Below are 20,971 nucleotides of genomic sequence, written 5' to 3'. Positions count from 1 at the left end.
TATAACAAACATTTAATTATAGCTTAAGCCACTATATATCCACTTAGAATATCCCTGTGATGGGCTCCTTCGGGCACATGGTGGTTGAATTAAAGAAGAGAATGTGAACAATGTTTACAATTATTTTTTACTACTGGAGATTGGCATATCAAAATTATACATAAACAAAAAATGTAATTTAAAAATGTAGAGTTAAATCTAATCCTTCAGTTTAGTGTGGTACAAGTTTTTATGTATATGAGTAACATTTTTCTGTGCTCTTGGTCTCTTAACAAGGGTGAACTTGGGAGAGCCTCTTTAAATGAAAGCTATACCTTTTTATCAGCTGATCCCATACAAAATAATTGTGGTTAATTGATGTTTGTGAAATTTGCCATATAAATAGCAGTATGAAGTTAAATCTAGTCAGCAGTTGCAGCACAGAAGGGTCTACTAACTTACAGGTTATCTTGTTGCATATGGAATCAGCCTTCTGAGTAAAGAGTGAGGTGCATTTCCACAGACATTCCAGCCATTGGGTCTCTGAGACTCCCAGCACGTGTGCCAGTTGTGGTAGGGGTGTTTTGTCTGTTGCTAGATGCCTGCAATTGGGACAGTCCAGCACCATCTCATTTCAGCTAGGATATGGTAGCTTTTTTGTTTACTGATTTCTTTGGGCTTTTTATTCTGGTCTTGGTTTTTTGTTACAGTCTTTACTGGAATGTTACTCAGGAGTATGCACTGAGACTCATCAGAAAACTAACTTAGATGAATAACTTATACAGAGTGTGTTTGTTTTGTATGTGTGTGTGGTTTTTTTAAAGGCAGTTTTCTGATTGGCAGAAAGGAGAAGCTTCTAAAATTGTGCAAAGGCACTAACTGACATATTTTTATCACTCTAGCTACAGCCAGACTGCGCTTTTGTGAAGTCGGGGAGGGCATAGCGCAGATGTTTTGATAGGAGGTGTGGCAGTACTTGCTTTTGTATGCTATATTTTATTATGGAAGGAATTTTTACAGCTAACAACCAATAAATATCTACTAGAGTAAATAACACTATTCTATTCACAAAGTATTAAAAGGGAAAGTAGGACGCAAAACACATTGAAAACAGTAAGTACCTTTTTAAGTGCTGTGGACTTCTCTTAGCAGAGGTTTCTCGGGAGTGACATCCAGCTACAAGGATATCACATCTAAAGCATTTTCATACATGAACAGTAGTGAACGTTGGAACTGCAGTATGGGAGATTAGCCTACTATACACTTGGATGAATAGGGAATTTTTATTTTTTGATTGCTGAACTGCATGCAATTTGATGCACTCATAGTGTTCATATGAACCTTGTTGCCTAGATAAATTAGGTATTACTTGGGAGGAAGCAGATTGGTTCTCTTACAGATTAAATCTGTTGATATTTAACCGGCACCCCAGACTAAACTGCTTTGGCTTCTTTTCTGTCATTGTATCCTCTGAAAAAAAATTGGAAATCAATCATCTCTTGTGCATTTTTCTACTCCCAGAAAAACGAACCAAAAGTCACAAGTGATATATGAGGTGACATTGGTGGAGCAGGGAGAGCAACTATTTCTGTGTATTAACTGTAACCCTTGACCCCGTTCAGGCAAAAAAGTTAACTTTGTATGGTATTACTCTTTATATAAACAGAACACGGTGTATATAAAAGGATTCAAGAAATGTGAGGCACTTTACAAAGTAATACGTTAAATGTGAATATTGTTCACACCAAATACTAAATGGAGGACTGTATTAGTGAAACCATGGACTGTAGTGTTAAAGGAACATTGCCAGCTTGAGATCCTAATTAGGCTCTTTTAAAAATGAGTTAAATATAGTGTCATCTTATGCATGTTCCTAAATTCTCCCTACCAATGTATATGTTTACAGCTGCACTTGGCTATTAAAAAAAATCCTCTCTCATATATAAAATGCACAAACAGGAGAACTGATGAATTATATGGGGCTAGCAATATAATTGACTATAAATGAAATGCTGTCAAATGGACTAAGTAAATTGAGAGAAAAAATGAGAAAAACATTTTTACCTCAATATCTCCATTATATTAATCTTAGGTGATATTGCAACACTAATGGGCAAATAATTTTCAGGTAGGGGGTGATATTTTTAGATGTCTTTGATCATCTGCATATCTTGTCATTCCCTAGTATAACATCACACCCAGAAGTACAAATATTGAGCTATTGAATTCACAGCTGTGGCATTACACACATTCAGAGTTCTTTGGCCATTGGGGTGCTTTCCAAAGAGTAGTGAAGAAAGGAAAGAGGAAACATTTGTGCAGCTGACAAAAAGAAGTATAAGGGAGGAGACTCAGAAGTAGACACCTTCCTGGAGGGAAGCGAGGGAGTAGGGCTGCAACCGAAGTGGGGGGAGGGGAATGGGTCAGGGAATGATGGGCTATGCAGGGCATAGAATCAATTAAAGGAATCTGAGAATCCACATTGTGCTCACACTCCATAATCCTGCCTTTCTTTGTGATCTGAAGAGAAAAATTAGATGAAAAAGAAAAAGATTGGTGCTCTCTTTAGAGAATTTAATTGTTGCATAGAAACCTATGAGAGAGAAACTTAGGTCACTGAATGATTTACTGAGATCAGAATTATAGTCTTGTACCTCAAATATACAAAAAAGAAGGAATAATTCTCTTTCCTGTAACCTATCAGTGTTATCTAAGCCCCATGCAAGAATTAAGATAATGAGCATTAGATTAATTCTTCATCCAGCTATAAATTTAATCATTGGCTGTTACTTTGAAAAAATCCAAAAACTTTTTATTGACACAAAGTTACAATAAAATTTTAACATATATAATTTATTATTTATTCAGGTTAATATTCAAGGAACCCGGCTAAAGATTCTGGCTTGTGGGCTAGGGAGCCCTCTTTGAGTACACTAAAAAGAGTGACCAAACTTCTTAAATATCTATCCTCTTTTTGATGCTTCTCTTGTTTATGTACTTGGAGAGAAATTGGCTGTTACTTTTGAGCACACCATCAGATTTTCTTCCATTCTCCTTCTGATGTCAAAGTCTGTAAGCTCCTTAAGGACATGATCACTTTTTCAAAGGTTCATTTTGTAGAAGATCGTTGTAAAAATTAAGCACTCAGCCATCCCCAAAATACTAAAAGACACTAGTTCTGAAAAAGAACAATAAATAACAATAAAAATATTGGAGTTTTTACACTGGGTTGTTACTTGGACTACAATATCCCTCACTGAAAGTTTGTAAGACTTCACAAAATTGGAGCCTTGGTATTTCAGAGTCTCTTCTCTTAGGGATCTAAGCCAATTAGCTTCTAACAAAATATCACGGGTCCATTCTAACTAATGAGGCTTTATGAGAAATATCAGGTGCAAAAAATTAAAAAAAAACAGTTAATTTGGGGGGATAAACACATGGGGGTGTAATAGAAAGCTATTGTCAGCCTCAACTATAGGGTCACTACAGTGTCACTATAATGAAAAGAAGAAAATAGAAAAGAGCAGCAGAGTTGAAATATCTATGAAGGCTATGCAAAGTATAGCAGTAAGTGAAAGAACCCAAAAAACACAATTTCTCAACAAATAAGGGAATTAGGCAATTCCTCTGTGATTCTGGCTTAGAGTTATAGGAAATTACTGGACATTAGATTAGCAGGTTTCTTAGTGAAGGGAATAAAATGAACAGATCCAAATCTCTCCAATATAGGGGGCAGAGCCCCTCTTCTGTGTGAGTAACAGAGAGGAAATTGGACCAGTGAGTGGCGTTGTGACCAGGTGCATCATCTCCTGGACCCATTCCCAGGCTCCACTCTGTACCCCCTGCACACTCCTCCACACTGAGCACTGTGCCTGGTGCTCAGATTTGGGTGAGACTGGGTAGAAATTGGATGGGCCATGTCCCACCTGTTCAGTGCTATCCCTGATTTTCTACATCCATGTGTAGGTGAGCCAAATAAATGGTCTGACGACCTGGATGTGCCACCTGAGCCACTAGTTGCCCATCCTTAGTGTGTACTTACAAAGCTCCTGCACCCGCCTGCTGAGAGAATCATTCTCAACTCATCTAATCATGTGCTGCCAGAGCTGGGACTGAGCTTGTTAGCAATTTTAAAAGCTTTCCCCTTTTCTTCACGTAGACTCTCATCAAGACTGTTTTCCCATGTTTCTTACTGTAAGCCCAAGTTTTGACTATCTGCTATACAGCGTTCCCTTTTCTAAAACTATGCCACTGGACTCCTTTCTTTTTAAATTGAGATTCATGGATAGGTGAGCCTCAATCATGTAGCCTTGTACTGGGAACAAGCAATCTTTGTATTCTGTTTGATTTCAATGAAATTATCCAACAACCTCATTGGATGGTTTCAAAAAGGGTTGACTGAAATCCTTCAAACTTTGAGACAAATCATTTGTATTTATACATAGGAATCAATGTGTGTAAGACTGTTTTCTTTTAGTCTTCATTAACTGGAGAAAGGTCCCAAAGGAAGTGTAATAGAACTAATATCCGTCCTGTATACAGTGGAATAAATGTGCCAACCCCCTTGAATGCTGTACAACATTAAAAGAACTGCTGTATCTGAAGATCAGGTCTATTAATCAGATATTCAAAATCAGCATGGGATAGAGAGAGGACACTTAAATAAAAAAGTTCCAAAAAGGGGACTGAGTGAGGAGAATGAACAGAATTAAGGTTTCAGAGAAAATTCAGGGGGAACTCCTGAACAGAGTAAATAGCAGGACCATCCAGGACAAATAGGATTCAAGCTGTCATACATATAAGGAAGGGTAAACACCTTTAAAATCCCTCCTGGCCAGAGGAAAAACCCTTTCACCTGTAAAGGGTTAAGAAGCTAGGATAACCTCGCTGGCACCTGACCAAAATGACCAATGAGGAGACAAGATACCTTCAAAGCTGGGGGGGGGGGGAAACAAAGGTTCTCTCTGTCTGTGTGATGCTTTTGCTGGGAACAGAAAAGGCATGGAGTCTTAGAACTTAGTAAGTAATCTAGCTAGATATGCATTAGATTCTGTTTTGTTTAAATGGCTGATAAAATAAGCTGTGCTGAATGGAATGTACATTCCTGTTCGTGTGTCTTTTTGTAACTTAATCCTTAATCCTAGAGGGATTTTCTATGTTTTGAATCTGATTACCCTGTAAGGCATGTACCATCCTGATTTTACAGAGGTGATTCTTTTACTTTTTTCTTCAATTAAAATTCTTCTTTTAAGAACCTGATTGCTTTTTCATTGTTCTTAAGATCCAAGGGTTTGGGTCTGTGTTCACCTATGCAAATTGGTGAGGATTTTTAACAAGCATTCCCCAGGAAAGGGGATGTAGGGTTTGGGGAGGATTTTGAGGGGAAAGACGTTTCCAAGCAAGCTCTTTCCCTGTTATATATTTGTTAGACGCTTGGTGGTGGCAGCAATAAAGTCCAAGGGCAAAAGGTAAAATAGTTTGTACTTTGGGGAAGGTTTAACCTAAGCTGGTAAAAATAAGCTTAGGAGGTTTTCATGCAGGTCCCCACATCTGTACCCTAGAGTTCAGAGTGGGGAAGGAACCTTGATAGCATGTTTAGACACTTATTACTGACATTAATTATTCCACTACAAATATTAGATTTAATTTAAGTGGACTCTTCCATACTAATAAAATACCTTATACTAAATAGTAATCCTACTCAACACTCTTTCATTCCTTCATCAACCAGGATCCAGGACAGTCATTCAAGATGACGATCCTGGGATGCATACACTTGTTAGAAAAGCATAGAGATGTAACTGAGTTGCTAAAAGTCACACAGTAAGTCAGTGTCAGAGTCAGGAATAGAACATGACTCCTACCTCATAATAGCCTATTTTTAATAAACAAATGGAAAGATGGCATGACCTGTAAAGTAAGAAGGGTGTAGCCAAAGAAAGGACTTGCCACCTCCCCAAACTTTTTCTGAAACTACACTTTGAATGGTGTCTGTTTATCATGAGTGATTTACCTGTGTAAAGATAAAATTTCTACTTTTGTGAATGAAAAGTCAAAAGTAGTCCGTTCTCCTGCTTTCTCTCTTTCACCTATGGATTCTGAATTCATTATTTAGTTTGTAACTTGGTGGATATAATCTAATATTTCTCATTTGTGGAGTCTTGATAGAAAACATTTTGTGTCAGTTTACAATGAACTGTTAAGCTGTTTTGTATTGTTTTTTTTTTCCCTTTGTAAGAGCTTCCCTGTCATCTGCTTCCTGAATAGCTACATCAGAACTTGTGGATTGATGGTAGAAAACCCTTCTTAGCCATCTGTTGTTGATCTGTAGTGCTGGGCAGGGTATTATTAAATCACACAAGTGAAGTGTACAGACATTTATTTCATCAGTTTGGTTGTGTGTTTGGTGTTATACATCTAAAGCCCAATATTCTCTTCTTGTTCTTTCAATCTGCAAATGTGTGAATACTCCCCCCTCCCTCAAAAGGGTCTGGATTTATTTATTAAATCAAGCAAACACTTTTAATGAGGTGATCCTTTGAATCTAGTTCTGTGACATATATTGTACACTTGACTAAAAGAAAGAACATGGGTACAGACTGATATACACTGGAACGTGGAAAAAACTTGTATTTAAATGTGCAAATTATATACATTATAAAGGTCCAATATGGCACCACTCACACAGACAATAAGTGTGAGTAGGAGATGATGGTGCAAGCCCTGCATACTGTTCTGTGCTCTTTTATACATTCACCTCATGAAAGGATCAGTGCAGTTTTTAGAAATGTACATAGTGCAACAGAAGATGGTAGTACAGAACCAACCATAATTTTAAAATTAAAATTTTGTTCGTTTGCTGTGCAATATCTCACATGCTGTAAAATATGTGGAGAACTCCTCTAAGGATGTAAATATAGTCCTAATGCCTGGGTCATGGCTAGAATCGAACAGGGATGTAGTCATTAAATTACTCTTTACTAAAGAAATAATCATGTATTGAGCATTGGGTTGATTTTCTGCTGGGAGAGGTGTGATGGGCAGGGGGAAAAGTAGTAATTTGTCTTTTGTCAAATACCCTCTCCTTGTTCTCAGGTTCAGGAACTAGGATGATCTTCCAACTGATTGTGTATGTTTAATTCCTCTTATTATTTCAGTATGGAAAACTTTTTCTCCTAGGGAACAATCTAGGAAAGATATGTACAGTAAACTATCAGATACACAGCTAGGCATCTAATACATTTTCCAAGGGCGGATATTTTCTTTCCGGCATTTGAAACTTCAGTTAAAATGGTACAGACTTATTTTAGAGTAACTCCCAATGGTACCTGTGCTTCAGCTGTCCCACGGGGAAGCAATAATGCATTCCCGGTGGAAAAAGGGGTTAATGAGTGCATTATGGCTTACCTGTAATAGCTCTGAAGCAGAAGTACCATTGGGAATTACTCTAAAAAAGTCTGAACTTGGAAGTGGAGAATACTGAGCAGCAGTTACTGATGAGTTGTGTGGTTCTTTCTCTTGTACAAAAATGTTCTGTTTGCTAATCAAATTCTTCCACAACCCGAGTATTTTCATGATGTGATTTCATAATATTGTTTGGCACACGTTTTAGCAAGTTAAATAAATAGAGCCTATCTCCAAAATAGATGTTTAATATGTCTAGTAATGATTTCAGTATTTTACATGCCACCCATCAAAATGATGTAACCTAAGTAGACTGGTCATTTTAATAGCTTCTCTGGGTGTCATAGGAAAGACTCTCCCACAGAATATTTAATATAATTTCACTGTTGCTTAATGTAGGCTGTATGTTTGTGAGTTTTGATTTGAATGTTTGGATTGCATTGCATAAAAAGGCTTCTTTTAGCTGTGGCTTCTAATATCTTCGGCTGGTTGTGGTGTGGGTAGACAGTTAAAGTAAATGAAATAATACACTTGTTTTTGATTGTCTGGATCAAATCCGAATATAGTGCCAAATGAGATTATGCCATGCATAAATTGAAGGAGACCGGAACCACACTGTAACATGATTTTTTTTAGTTCTTTTACTGCAAAAATGAACACACATTTTATTTGAGTTTTAATTCTGTTTTTTGGGCGGGGGGACTTAAATATGTAAAAATGAAAACCTTTAAGCAGAAAACTGTGCTGTAAAGTCTGCTTGAGTCGTCTGATCACTATTGTTTTGGAGCACTTCAAATGTGGACTGCTCCATTCATCTGACTGGTAACTCTGTAACAGAGACACAACATAAACGTCACCATACAATATTCCAGAGTCAGCCACTTTAGCAGAAGCATCCAGTAAATGTGGAATCCAGCAGTTTGTGCTGAGAACTCTGCATAGTTACCAGGAATGCACAACTTTGCAAGAGACAATTATAGTAAATTGTGGATCCCAGGGTTGCTAGATTTTTCCAGCCATTGGAAGGTTGTGAGCAAATTTTTGTTCTTTTTTTGTTTGTTTTTTCCTTCGCATATGTACTGCTTAGCAAACATCAGCTACATAATCATCGTAATCCCCAAATAAAGTAGTTGCTATTGTCTCCACTTTACGAACTTGAGGTGATTATAGCAGAAAGGTTGAGTGGCTTGACTGTGGCCACAGGGAAAATCCAGGATTCAAGTAGTCAGAACTGGGACTGGAGAGCTTAGGAGTCCTGTGCTCAGTTCACTGGACAATTCGGCCCCTTCTTTTGACCAGAAATCACATACCTCTGCTATAGAGTGGTGGGTTCAGCTGCAGCCAGCCAGCTGGGAAGGAGCTTGCTAACAGTAATATATGTAATAGCTCCTTGCAATCACTAACTTTTCTAGTGGGTTCAGATTCATCTATATAAGATGAACATTTCAGTCACTGAAAGATAGTAAACTTTTACCTATTCCAAGATGGGTAGTTATTTTTAGATGGCATTGAGGTTAGTTACCATGGGTAGCACATAGGAGAAACTGTCAAAACCAGATATGTATTTCATAGTGACTTAGTGCTCATGTGAATCAAATGAAAATTCTTTAGGACTGATAAAAGCATTCACATTTCTTCACATAGAACTTTATGAAAATCTGGACATTAGAGCAGCACTTAATTCAAGCAGGTTTCAGAGTGGTAGTTTGAAAGGGGATCTGATTTTGGAATTCACCAAGTTGGTCCAATAAAAGACCAGTTACTTGTCTTGGAAGAATCTTTGCTTCTGGAGCTGAGTGAGGAAAGTTTGAAGGAGATCACAGGCCCCTTACCTTAAACCAATTACTTCCTTGGCCTTCTACATGTGAAAAGGCTAAATGGGATGTGGCTGTTGTAAAATTCGTCCATCACAGCTATTAACAGTCATGATTTTAGCTCAGGTTAACTAGGTTTAATCTTGGTTAAAAACAAAACAAAACACAGTTAGTTCAAGGTAGGAAATTTGGAATTGGACAACACCACTTTCTTAAACTTTCTGGTCCAGCAAAGTATCTCTATCATCTTTGAGTTCTGGGTACAGCAGGACAGATTACTTCACTGTCTTCAGCTCCACTATTCACATTCTGGTTTCTGGATTGGAATGCATTGTTAACTCCACAGCCTGGGAATAATTATGTGTCTTACAATGTTTTATCCTGTGCTGCAGATTTTTTTTTCTCTCTCTCTCTCCCCATGCTGGGCCAAAAAAGCCCCCAAACAACAAAAAGTCATCCAGTTGTGTAACTTACATTGAACAATTCTTCAGAATTTAGGTGTGGTTCTTCGAAGTGTAGTGATTTTAAGTTGCACAAAAAGGCCACTTACTAGTCAGTCACTCCAATTTGAATTACATTTGTATGTGTTCAGAGTCCTGTGGTAAGTGCTTTTCCTACAGAGCTCATAAACCCTGCAAGAGGTAGGGTCTTGCTCTGATGGGCTTTGAGAGCACATACTACAGAGCTAGAAGAGACATGAAAGTCTGTGCAAACTCGCACAGGTTTAGTTAAAGTGCTGCAAACCCTTGTCTGGACACAGGGCACAAGCAAACAATATACATTTTAATAAAGCTAAATGTCAATGTATTCATCTAGGAAGAAAGAATGTAGAAGAGGGACTCCATCATGGGAAGCAGCAATTGTGGAAAAAGAAGTGGGGGTCATGTTAGATAACCATTTGAACATGAACTCCCAGTGTGACGCTGTGGCCAAAAGAGCTAATATGATCCTGGGATGCATAAATGAGAATTTTGAGAGTAGAGAGGTTATTTTACCTCTGTACTGGGCAATGGGTGACCACAGCTGGAATAGCGTTTCCAGTTCTGGTGCCCACAATTCAAGGAGGACGTTGATAAATTGGAGAGTGTTCAGAGAGGAGCCATGAGAATGGTTAAAGGATTAGAAAACATGCCTTAGAGTGATAGACTCAAGAGGCTTAGTCTATTTAGCTTAACAAAGAGAAGATTAAGGGGTGATTTGATTACAGTCTACAAGATCTACATGCAGACAGATACTTAATAATGGGCTCTTCAATCTAGCAGAGAAAGGTGTTACATGATCCACTGGCTGGAAGTTGATGCTAGACAAGATCAGACTGAAAATAAGGCATACATTTTTAACAATGAGAATAATTAACCACTAGAACAATTTACCAAGGGTTGAGGTGGATCCATCACTGGCAAATTTTAAATCAAGATAGGATGTTTGTTTTTAAAAGATATGCTCCAGATATTATTTTAAGGAAGTTCTACCTGTGTTATATAGGAAGTCAGACTAGATGATGATAATGGTCCTATTTTGAATCAGAATCTATAAATCTGTATCAGTTTGAGTGGTTTATTTAGGTTTAGCGGAAGTCAGAGACAGGTTTAAGTTAAACCAAAATGTCACTCTTCCGTTGAAAGTAAAATTCACATCTTTGATTAAACCAGTGAGGTTTGGAGTAGACAAGCTGTAAGTGTGTGTGCACGAATGTACCATGAAGAAGAGGTAGCCTGTCCATAATTAGGTTGCAAGATCCCCCTGCCACTTTGATTTCAAAAATTGTGTTGACTTGAAAATTACCAATTTACTCTGAACACAAAGGTTCATGTTTATTGCAGTTTGAGGAAAATTCAAACTGTTTTAAAATTATAACTCAATTAAAGAATTTGACCAATCTGACTTTTGTCTAAAATAATTTTGTCTCATTTAGTCTCCAAAAAGGCTTATCACTTCCATGTGGTAAAATTATTGCACCAGCTGTATTTGAAGAAAAATGTGGGGTCTAATTCTGCTCCTACTGTTTTTTTTTTTTTCTTCCCCATTGACTTCGGTGGGAGAGGAAGCAGCACTATGGGCCTGATTTAAAGCCCAAGGATGTCAGTGGAGGAGCAACTGTTGATCTCAGTGGGCTCTGAATCTATGTGTGCGTGCGTGAGCATGTTGCACTCTATTGCCTGGTTACAGCTGCTTGTCCTGCTACAGCTGGCAGCTTCCTTTATTTTAACTGGCAGAGATCTGTGCCTTGGGGAGTTGTAGAAACAGTTCCAATGATACCCCAGCAGTGCTCACCAGACATAGGTACTGAACCTGAGACTGCTGGATCTACTGCTTCAACTAGAAGCCCCAAGTCTGTTAGTGCAAAGATTGTAGCAGACTCAGAAGTCTCCGGGGTCCAGTCATTTGTGAGGGAGAAAGAACCATACGCTGTGTGGGAGCATGGATTACCCAGGGTAGAAAGTCTGTGAGGTATATTGTGGAGAAGGGGTAGCATCTCCATATTTGGGATGTTTTGCAGCCGCCTTTTAACACTAATACTTTGAAATGTTTAGGGTTTAGTCACATTGATAGCCAGAATGTTCTCTCAGTTGAATTGGTTAAGTAGTTTTTGAGATTGATTTAAATGTGTCCTTCTGACAATTTTTTATATGTATGTTATATTTCTTTGTGTCCTTCTGTCTCACCAGCAAAATCACATGACATCACAAAATATTGCACTGGCTTATAGGAGGGACTGTTTTCCAAGGAATAGAAAATATTTCACAAATTGTCATGTGAAAACTAGAAATGATTAGACATGAAACCAGTGGATAAAAAATACCTGGTGATGGGGAATATTTTCTTTGTGTACCACTTACCAGCGCAGGGCTATTTTTTCAAGAGCGAAAGGAAACTTCGTTATCCACATTCTTTGTCAAAATACACCTTTGGCCAAGGCTGTTTCTGATTCCATTTGCCAGACAGGGATGGGGAGGTGGAGATATAGGAGAGTAAATGAGTGTAAATGGCCTGTGAATGATAACATCGTAAGTTTGTGTCAGAGCTCTGACCCATGGCATGAGTATATCTATAAAAATCTATTTGCACAGCTGTCATTTAGCATTGTAGTTATAATCTGTGATTTTACTCTGCTTATGTTGTAAAAATATGCCTTAAAAATACCAACAGTATGTCTTTAAGCATTTGTTATACTTAAAGTTGAAAAGGACTTGGACAAAGTAGAGACAAAATATATGAACATAGAAATTGCAGCCTAGGGCAGAGGTTCATTTAGTCCTGTATTGTGTCACCAACAGTGAAGCAAGTCACATGCTTTACAGAAAGGCATAACCCGCACTTTTAACGTGTCCACATAGCTATATTTTATGGTGTCCATTAATATAAACAATACCTGAAATTTCACCATGAAAACAAATAGAAAACACCACAAATGCACACCACCACTCCTTACTCTTAGATACGGAACCCTTCATGCTGACTCTGTACTCCTGTTTCAATAGTTGAGCTTGTAAGCTTCTGTTAGCTCAGAACTGTACAGTTATCTGCCTGCACTCGCACTAGATCCATGTTTAGGTGTACCGCTAAGAACTTGGCAGAATTTTCTATTGCATTTCCTTGGTCCTACAGTTTCATTAATTTTGAATGAGTTTCATTCAAACTTACGGATTGTCTATAAGGTAGATGAAAATAAAATCTGCTGTAATTCAAATCTTTAGTTATTTATTGCACGTCTGGAAGGAGACGCTCTTATTTCAAACATAAATGGATTTATTATTGACTTACTTTCTAAATATATTATATAATTTAAACCCTCCCCCTCCCCAGATTTACACTGAAATAGATAAAGATGAGAATTTGAACTGATTTTAGTTATCTTGGTTCCAGTTACCACATAGACGAGCCCCTAGCAAAGTGTATATGCTGCTGAAAGGACTAATTATATTAGTAAGCACTGTGCCTGGTACTGTTTGCAAGGTTGGGTGCCAAGGTTGAAGTTTTCAGGAAAGATCCTCAGCTGGGATAAAGATATGCTATTTTTACATGACATGAGTGGCCCTTGCATTTCAGTAGTATTTCAGTTTTCTATACTAATAATGGTGGTGGTAATATTTTCTTGATGTGGATTGGATTGTTGTTGTTGTTTTTTAAAGGTGGGGGACATGTGGTTGTTTTAATCCTTTTATAAGAAGTAAGCAGCAGAAAGGGACTTTGTTCTAACTTGTTCTCCTCTCCCCATAAACAAACCAAAAACTTCAACCCCCTCCTTCTTTCTGTCCTCCCCCCCCACACACCATTTTCATGAAGGGACCCAAATGGAGAATCAGCCCAAACATGAATATGTTAGAAAATTATCTTTTGACAACGGTAATTTAGAATGAAAAAATATTTTGCAACCTTAGCCAGAGCAGTTGTCACCAGCATGACTGATGCAGCTTTCCCTGGAGCGAAGTGGCACTGACGCTTTTTGTGGGTACGCAAGGTTATGCAGCACCTTGTTGCCACTTGCCCTTAGTGTGAGGAACCCTTGTTTGAGCCTTCTGTGCCTCCCTTAGCCTCTGGTAACAAAAACATGTCTTTTGGGTCTCCGCAGGCCCCTTTCTTTCTTTACAGTTTAACAATAGGCACACTCCAACCTCTGAGCATCCTCCTGGAGTGTCCAGCCCTTGTTCCAATGGACACTCACAGAATTCCCAGATCTGCTACTCCCAAGGGAAAATTATACACCACCTTACCATTTTCACCTCAGGATCATCACTCCACCCAACACACAGCATTTAGATGTGTCTATAGTAAAAAAACAAGAATAAGTTTATTTAACAATGAATGGAGACTCAAGTAATAGCAAATAGATGAAAATATTGGAAACTAAGGGTTACATATAAAATAAAATAATGAAATGCACTCTAGAACCTAGTATTGCTCATGAGTGTTTTTCAGCCAGGTGGGCTGTGATCCCTTTTTCATGAAAAAGCTTGCTCTCCGCTTTCTCCCTCAGTAAAGGATGTAGAGTGTAGCTCTCTATGTACAGTTATAGTCCAAAATTCCATTGTCTTCACTTGTAAACAGGACCCCCTCCCGCTGGTTTATTTCTTTCTGTAAAATTCACCCTCTGGAAGATTTCACAATCCCTTCATTTGCATTTAGCTTGGACTGTAAATGGGCATCTATTGTGGACCCTACAATACTCTATTTACATGTAGCCAGACAGATAAACATCCCTTGCCTGAAGGAAACCTGTTTCTCACCTTTTGGTGACCAGCTGCAAGTCTTTAGGATTATATAAAGTGAAAATTAAGTTCTTAACTTCTTACATAGTTTCTGTACTTACATTCCACAACAATTGTGATGACCAATGTGACACAGGCTTTCAGCAGAGACCTTACACTTGGCAAACTAATATGTAGAGACCAGAGGCAAGGGATCACTGTAATCCTTAGGCACCAAGAGGTCCCTGGGTCACACCCCCAATTTTGACCCCTTGTGTCCTTTATGCTCCAACCTGTCCCAATCCTCTTTTTTTCCCCTTTCCCCCACATATCATCATCCCAGTCCCATTCTCCTCACTCTATCCAGTTCCAGGTTTCTACTCCCTGTCCATCTTCCATCAGGCTCCTCATCCAATCTGTCTTTCCTCTGCCACTTGTTTTGCTCCCTGGCTCATAGTCCCAGTCTCCATGCCCAGCTGGTCCCAGTCTTCCTTCACCTCAACTCCCAGTCACAGTTTCCCTCTCCTGCCCCTACCAGCATCCGGTTCCAGTCACCTCCCCTTATTCTACAGGCTCCTTCTGCTTATCTACTCCCCCAAAATCCTCTCAGGTCTGTCTTTTGTCCCATTTGCATTTGAATCAGGCAGCAACCTCCTGTTGCCTGAGTTTCAGTAGTAGGAACACTGAGAAAACAGAAGACACAGGCTCCCTGTTTTCACTTTTGGTACTCGGATCCAGGGTTCAGACCCAGCCCAGCCTTGACTAGAACATACTCATTGCAAGTGAAATCTTTAGAGAATTTAGCTGCAAAACTGTAGCATGTCTCTACTGAGCATGTGTGAACTACAATTTTCCAAGGCTTATAAATTGGCCAAATTTGGACAGATTTTCTTAAGGATGGAAAAAGGTACACTCAAAGGCCACCAATTTTCAAGTCCCTACTCTAAATCATGGATGCACTACTGTTTTTTTCAAGAAAAGGTAACCATTTTTTTAAAATATGGGTGAAACAATTTATTTCCCCCGAACATTGGTTTCAGAAACGGCTGAAACTGTTTTGGCTGAAATTTCCCTCCTCCTTTCCCCCCACACTCCCCCAGATCAGCTTGTGGCAAGACCCCTGACATGGAACATTTCAGCCTTAATGATTACTGTTTGGCAAAGGTATAAACAACTGAAAACAGGGACTTTTAATGGGAAGTATCAGGCAACTTTATTAGTAGGCAGTGCTACCACCGTGCCTATTAATGAGGAACACAATATTAATTACAGAATCACAAGTGGCACTTCGAAAGTGTCTGTGTGTGTTTGCATACACACACAGGGAATTAATTGATATATAATAATTCAATATTAAGGCTTCAATTCAGCAAGGTGCTTAAAGAACAACAAGGGAATTCTTCATGTGTTTGAAGTTATGGATATGTTTAAGTACTTTGCTGAATCAGGGCCAGCATTTTCATCTTTCTCTTATACCTGTTATCATTAAATAAAATTAATATGATGCTAAAGTAAATATAGTATTGGTATATGGGGATATGCTAGAATAGTGTTTTTGGCTTATAACATGTGCAGCTCCCTTTTGTGCTCTTAATCTGAATGTAAGCACTAATATATAATAGTATGTTTAGACTTTGTGCATTTTCTAATATTTCTTTGCCAGATTATAAATCTGAAGAATTAATCTTCATTCATGTTATAATGAAAAGAAAAAAAATGCTGGAGACAAAAAGGTGGAAACTCATTTTGTTGTAGAAAAATCACTTTTTTGATTGCCCTTATTAAACTAAAGGGTAACTTCAAGCCTTGGTAATGGGATAACCATTGATATATTACTGATAAGTTTAACAAATGTTAGTATTTATAGAGAAATGCATCCAGTTCAGTTAAATGAACGTTAATTCAGTTGTGAATCAATTTTATTTGTTCATGAAAGATATTTATACACTCAACTGATTTCTCTTCCTGGTCTTTATAGAAGACATTTTATTTGAGTCCCTCCACGTTTACAGATATCCACCTCCAGTCATTTATCTTGCGCTCCTACCCCTACTGCTCCTTTGTCAGCTGTTGCAGGGCATTCTGATTCCCTCCAACCGCAAATGTGTATCATTTATAATTAGCTCAGTTTTCTCTAGCCTTCAAACCAAAGCTTTGGAGTGTAGCCTGAACTCGTGTTGCCTGTTCTTTATACCTCACAGAGAACTAATTAATTTGCTTACCCCCTGCAAAAAAGCCATTGGTTTCTAGATAAATCTAGCCAAGAATATTGTTTGAACTGCAGCAATATATAACTTGAACACTTTTATACCTAGCTACCCTGGGAGTTTAGTGTTCACTGTGGAAATGCATAAACTCAATTGTAGGGAAGTTTGAAAATGAATTTGCCTCAGAACATCGAAAAAAGAATTATTACACTTAAATTTTAAAGGTTTTATTGAGCTTCTTTTCTAATAAATAATGTTCCATTCAAAGTATGCTAGTCAAGGATTTAAGTCAATTGATTTTTCCATAATGTATTAATTACACATAGCATTGAACCATCATTTACCTTGTTTACAATATTTCTAATGTCTCACCAATTATTGTCAGTGCTGATAGAGAGATTTTCTTTCTTGTATTTTCCCAGGTCTCAGGGTGGAGAATTTTTGATTGAATTCAGAACCTGCAAGCTCAGGGTAAGAAGTGATTTTTGTTATTTCTTTAGCTTCAACTTGTATATTAATGCAAGAAATCACATTCCAGGATGGGGCTGCGGTATTCGGAGAATGAGAAGAAAAACGTCTGTGCTAAATTTATTGTGAGTCACCTGGTCTTTTTGGCAGATTGTTGGTATACAGGTCTGTTGCCTCACTGTTTAAACTGGCAATAAAATGGTTTGTTTTTCTCTCTGGAATAGTTTGAAGAAGAATATATTTTGTAGTGAAGCTTTTACTCCTTTGAGGTTACATTCATGTAACCTGGCCACATTCCATTATGGGACTAATATTAATATAGTCATCAAATATTGGAGCTAATGTGATTTCAAAAAGGATTAGATAAAAATGATTCAGAGAAGCAATGATTTATAAAACTGACAGAAGTCCTGCAGATGTGAATGGCAATTTTGTACATTAAAACCTTTGTGGAAAAGCTTCTTTGATGAGAATGAATAGCGGCAACCAGCAATAGAAAGTAAAACTTGTTTTATTACCTGTCAAGCTTTATCAAAATGGGTTCCCTCAACAAATGTTTAATGTCACAGCTTCAGTGAACTGAATCCAAGACAGGTACCTATTACAATGAAAATAAAAATTACTGGAAAATTGCGGTGACTACAATTTGAGCTTTTTTCTGTCTTGGGTACTACTCTGTATTTCTTGAGAAAACTACAATACTAAACACATTTGGACCAAGGATATAGATGTTTACCATGTAGTTGGTATCATTTAAGAGCCTGTGAAGTAAAAGCTGTTAGAGTTAAAAGCTTAGCATTACCGCAAAAATATTCTCTCGTGTTTTAAGGCTGTTTCATAGTATTAAATATAATAAAGTCAAATGCTTGTTTATAACGAGACAATATGGTTAGCATTCAATTGGGAGCAAACTCATGAGGTAACCTCATTTGTATAACACAAAATAGCTGTCATAATATGCATATTTGGGCAAAAGATAAAACTCCCTGAAGAGTAGAAACCCAAGAACAGACCTGTCAGTTCTGTTTTGTGAGTCTGTTGCTTCTGTGAAGGCAGCAGTTTAAAATGTAGCCCAGCAAAAGCAGCGATATATTTTATTTTACTGCTTCTCTATAATGAGCTACATCCTTTTAGCCCTAAGTTATATTTGTGTTTCAGAAGCTTTATCTGTGAAAACCTGAACTGAAATTTAGGTTTCTGTACTAAAGACATACACGGCATCTAAGAAAATAATAATTTACTTTGTGGGCTAAAATGGATGGATATAATAAAAACAAACAACCCTGCATCCTTTATTGCCTGTGAAAGTTCTCTTTCTCCATCAACTGTGGAGTAGAAACTATTATTTCTAGATTACTGCATTGCATAACGATAGTTGAACAAAGTCTTCACTGCTGATCTGAAGGTGATTTATAGGTGTACAGTATAACTATTTAACTGGTACTTTTATAGTAATCTGAATAAACTGTTTGTCCTTGTGTTTGTGCTCAGATTTACTCTTTTGAATTGCTATATTTTGGGGATTTAGAAGGTAATAGTTCGGTGCTTTATTGAATTATTTTAGAATTAGAGTTTGCAGGACTTGGGTTGGTAGCAAATTTTAAACATATTAACTTTTGCATAACTGTCTCTTTTATGTCTCTTAAGGACTGGCAATAAGTGATTCAGACACAGCTGAGGACATTTAATGCAGAGCCTGTTCTTAATGAACATACAGAGAAGTGATTTGTAAGGCCGTCTCACTATTATAAGGCCTCTGTTTCATTAAATGTAAATATTGTACATAGTGTTTGGGTTCTCTCTTCCCCTGGGCAGCTGCTGCTTTACACTAATAATCCTTTATCTATTAGGGAAGGAACATGGAAAACTAATGATGGTCCATTTTGAGGTTCCAATGTTCCAACAGGTTTATAGATATGAATGTTCCATGTCTATTTAAGGAATGTATTTTATTTCGCCAAAGTTACCATATGAATAGAGCCAACTATCTGGGCATGAGTATTGTGAATAAGAAGAAATGAATATACAAACTAACTGCTAAATAGCATAGAATCATTTAAAAGTACAACTTCACAAAAATAAGAAACAAATACTTACCCATATTTCCCAATGGTCAGGGAGGAATACAGACAGTTTCTGCTGGCAATAGAGGATGTTTTGTTAAATAAGTTTATAAAAGTTTCTTGGAGTTATTTTTCTTAAACACATTTTACATTTATAATTGGCAAAATAAAAGTGGGGACAGGTTAGAAGTTCTAGCCACTGTGGATTTATTAGGGGGATAACCTTATGTACAACTACAGCATCTTTCTAGGTGATTCAAGGTACAATGAAAAGATAAAGGATCTAATTCTTCCTTGATGTACATCTATTGACTTCAAATTAATTAAATCAGGAATGAATTTGTCCCCAGATAAACAGAGTTATAAACTTGTCAGGAAGATGAAAAGAAGGTGCAAGAGTCTTAGGGTATGTCTACATTACAAGCTAGGTGTGTGATTTCCCTGCTTGTGTACACATACTCATACTAGCTCTCATGGACCAAACACAAGTACAAATAGCTGTGTAGATGCAGTAGCATGGGTCGTGGAGGTGGAGGCAGAGCTAAGCTGTGCTGAGTATGTACCCTCCAGTTTCAAATGGGAATATACTCAACACGGCTCAGCCATGAAGCCGCTACCCATTCCACCCTGTCTACGCCACTATTTCTACTCATGCTAGTTTGATGAGAATGAGTACATGTACCTAAGCAGGTGAATCACACTCCTGGCTTGTAGCGTAGATGTAGCCTGAGTCAGAACATAGGACTGTGCCAAGATCTAGCTGAAGCATTAGGATCTCTGTGAAACCTGGTGGAGCAAGTTCCAATACTTCCTTACATGAATTATAGTGTGGTATGACCTCACTTAACCTCAGTTTTTATTAAATCACCAGAAGAGTCAAATCAATCGAGCTTAATTCAGGTATGAAGTTTTTCTCTGAACTTAATCCACATCTGTAGGCATGCATATCACCTGCACTGTCATGGAGATCTCAGAGCTGACTAGCTCTGTGACCTGTGCTTGTAGTAAAACAACCATGCAGTCTGGTCACCTAGGGTTGGCATCCATGCTGGAGATCTGGCCTACCTGCTCATTTCTCAGCAACGTATAGATTTGAGATCATTCTCTCCCTACATCTGGGAGTCTGGTATGCTGCTCTCGACTTACAGAATGCCTATTTCCATGTGGCATCCATCCTGGCTACAGGATGTTCTTTAGATTCGTTGTAGGAGATGGCCATTACCAGTTCTCCATCCTGCCCTTTGGTAAAGACCCTCAGTGCTGATGACAAGCCAAGTGCATGGTTGTTATGGCATCCTACCTCCACAAAAGTGACATCCACTTGTATCCTTACCTGGATGATTGGTTCATGGTCACTCCAGATCCCAAGAACAGGCTGCTGTCCATCAAACTGTGTCTGTTCAACATCCTGGGCCTGAAATTGAACAAAGAAAAATCAACATTATCCCCTCTATAAGGGATAGAATTCACTGGGGCAGTCCTGGATTTGACCTTTGCCAGAGTATTTTGACCTCTTTCCAGATTTCAGATTATATTGAGCCTGTGTCCCCCTGGACGTCCCTCAGACCACTGTAAGGAATTACCTCAGGTTCTTAGGTTGTATGGCTGCATGTACGTATGTGAGCCACTCACACCAGACTGAAACTCAGAGCATTACAGGCATGCTCAGGTTGGTCTGTTGTCCTCAGATTTACCATCTAGACAAGTTGCTATGCATCCCAGACAGGATGTTGACATCTCTAACCTGGTGTATGACCAAAGATAATACGTGCAGAGAACTTCCCTTCTCTCTTCCTTTTCTACCTGTCAGGGACCTAGCTCCTTCTTGGGATCTGAATTTAGTGTTA

General features: G+C 38.2%; 1 protein-coding gene across 38 annotated transcripts in view; it reads left to right on the top strand.

The window, feature by feature from the left end:
• The window catches only part of PTPRD (protein tyrosine phosphatase receptor type D), a 1,703,394-nt gene that overhangs the window by 735,122 nt on the left and 947,301 nt on the right, over window positions 1-20,971 (top strand). For all 38 annotated transcript variants that reach the window (XM_048850700.2, XM_048850704.2, XM_048850702.2 and 35 more), the window contains one exon: window positions 17,016-17,064. The gene's annotated coding sequence lies outside the window, so the exon portion shown is untranslated. The remainder of the gene's footprint in view (window positions 1-17,015; window positions 17,065-20,971) is intronic.

The sequence above is a fragment of the Caretta caretta genome, chromosome 5 (genome assembly GCF_965140235.1).
Source record: "Caretta caretta isolate rCarCar2 chromosome 5, rCarCar1.hap1, whole genome shotgun sequence".
Taxonomy (NCBI): domain Eukaryota; kingdom Metazoa; phylum Chordata; order Testudines; family Cheloniidae; genus Caretta; species Caretta caretta.
This window is presented reverse-complemented; position numbering and strand designations above follow the sequence as displayed.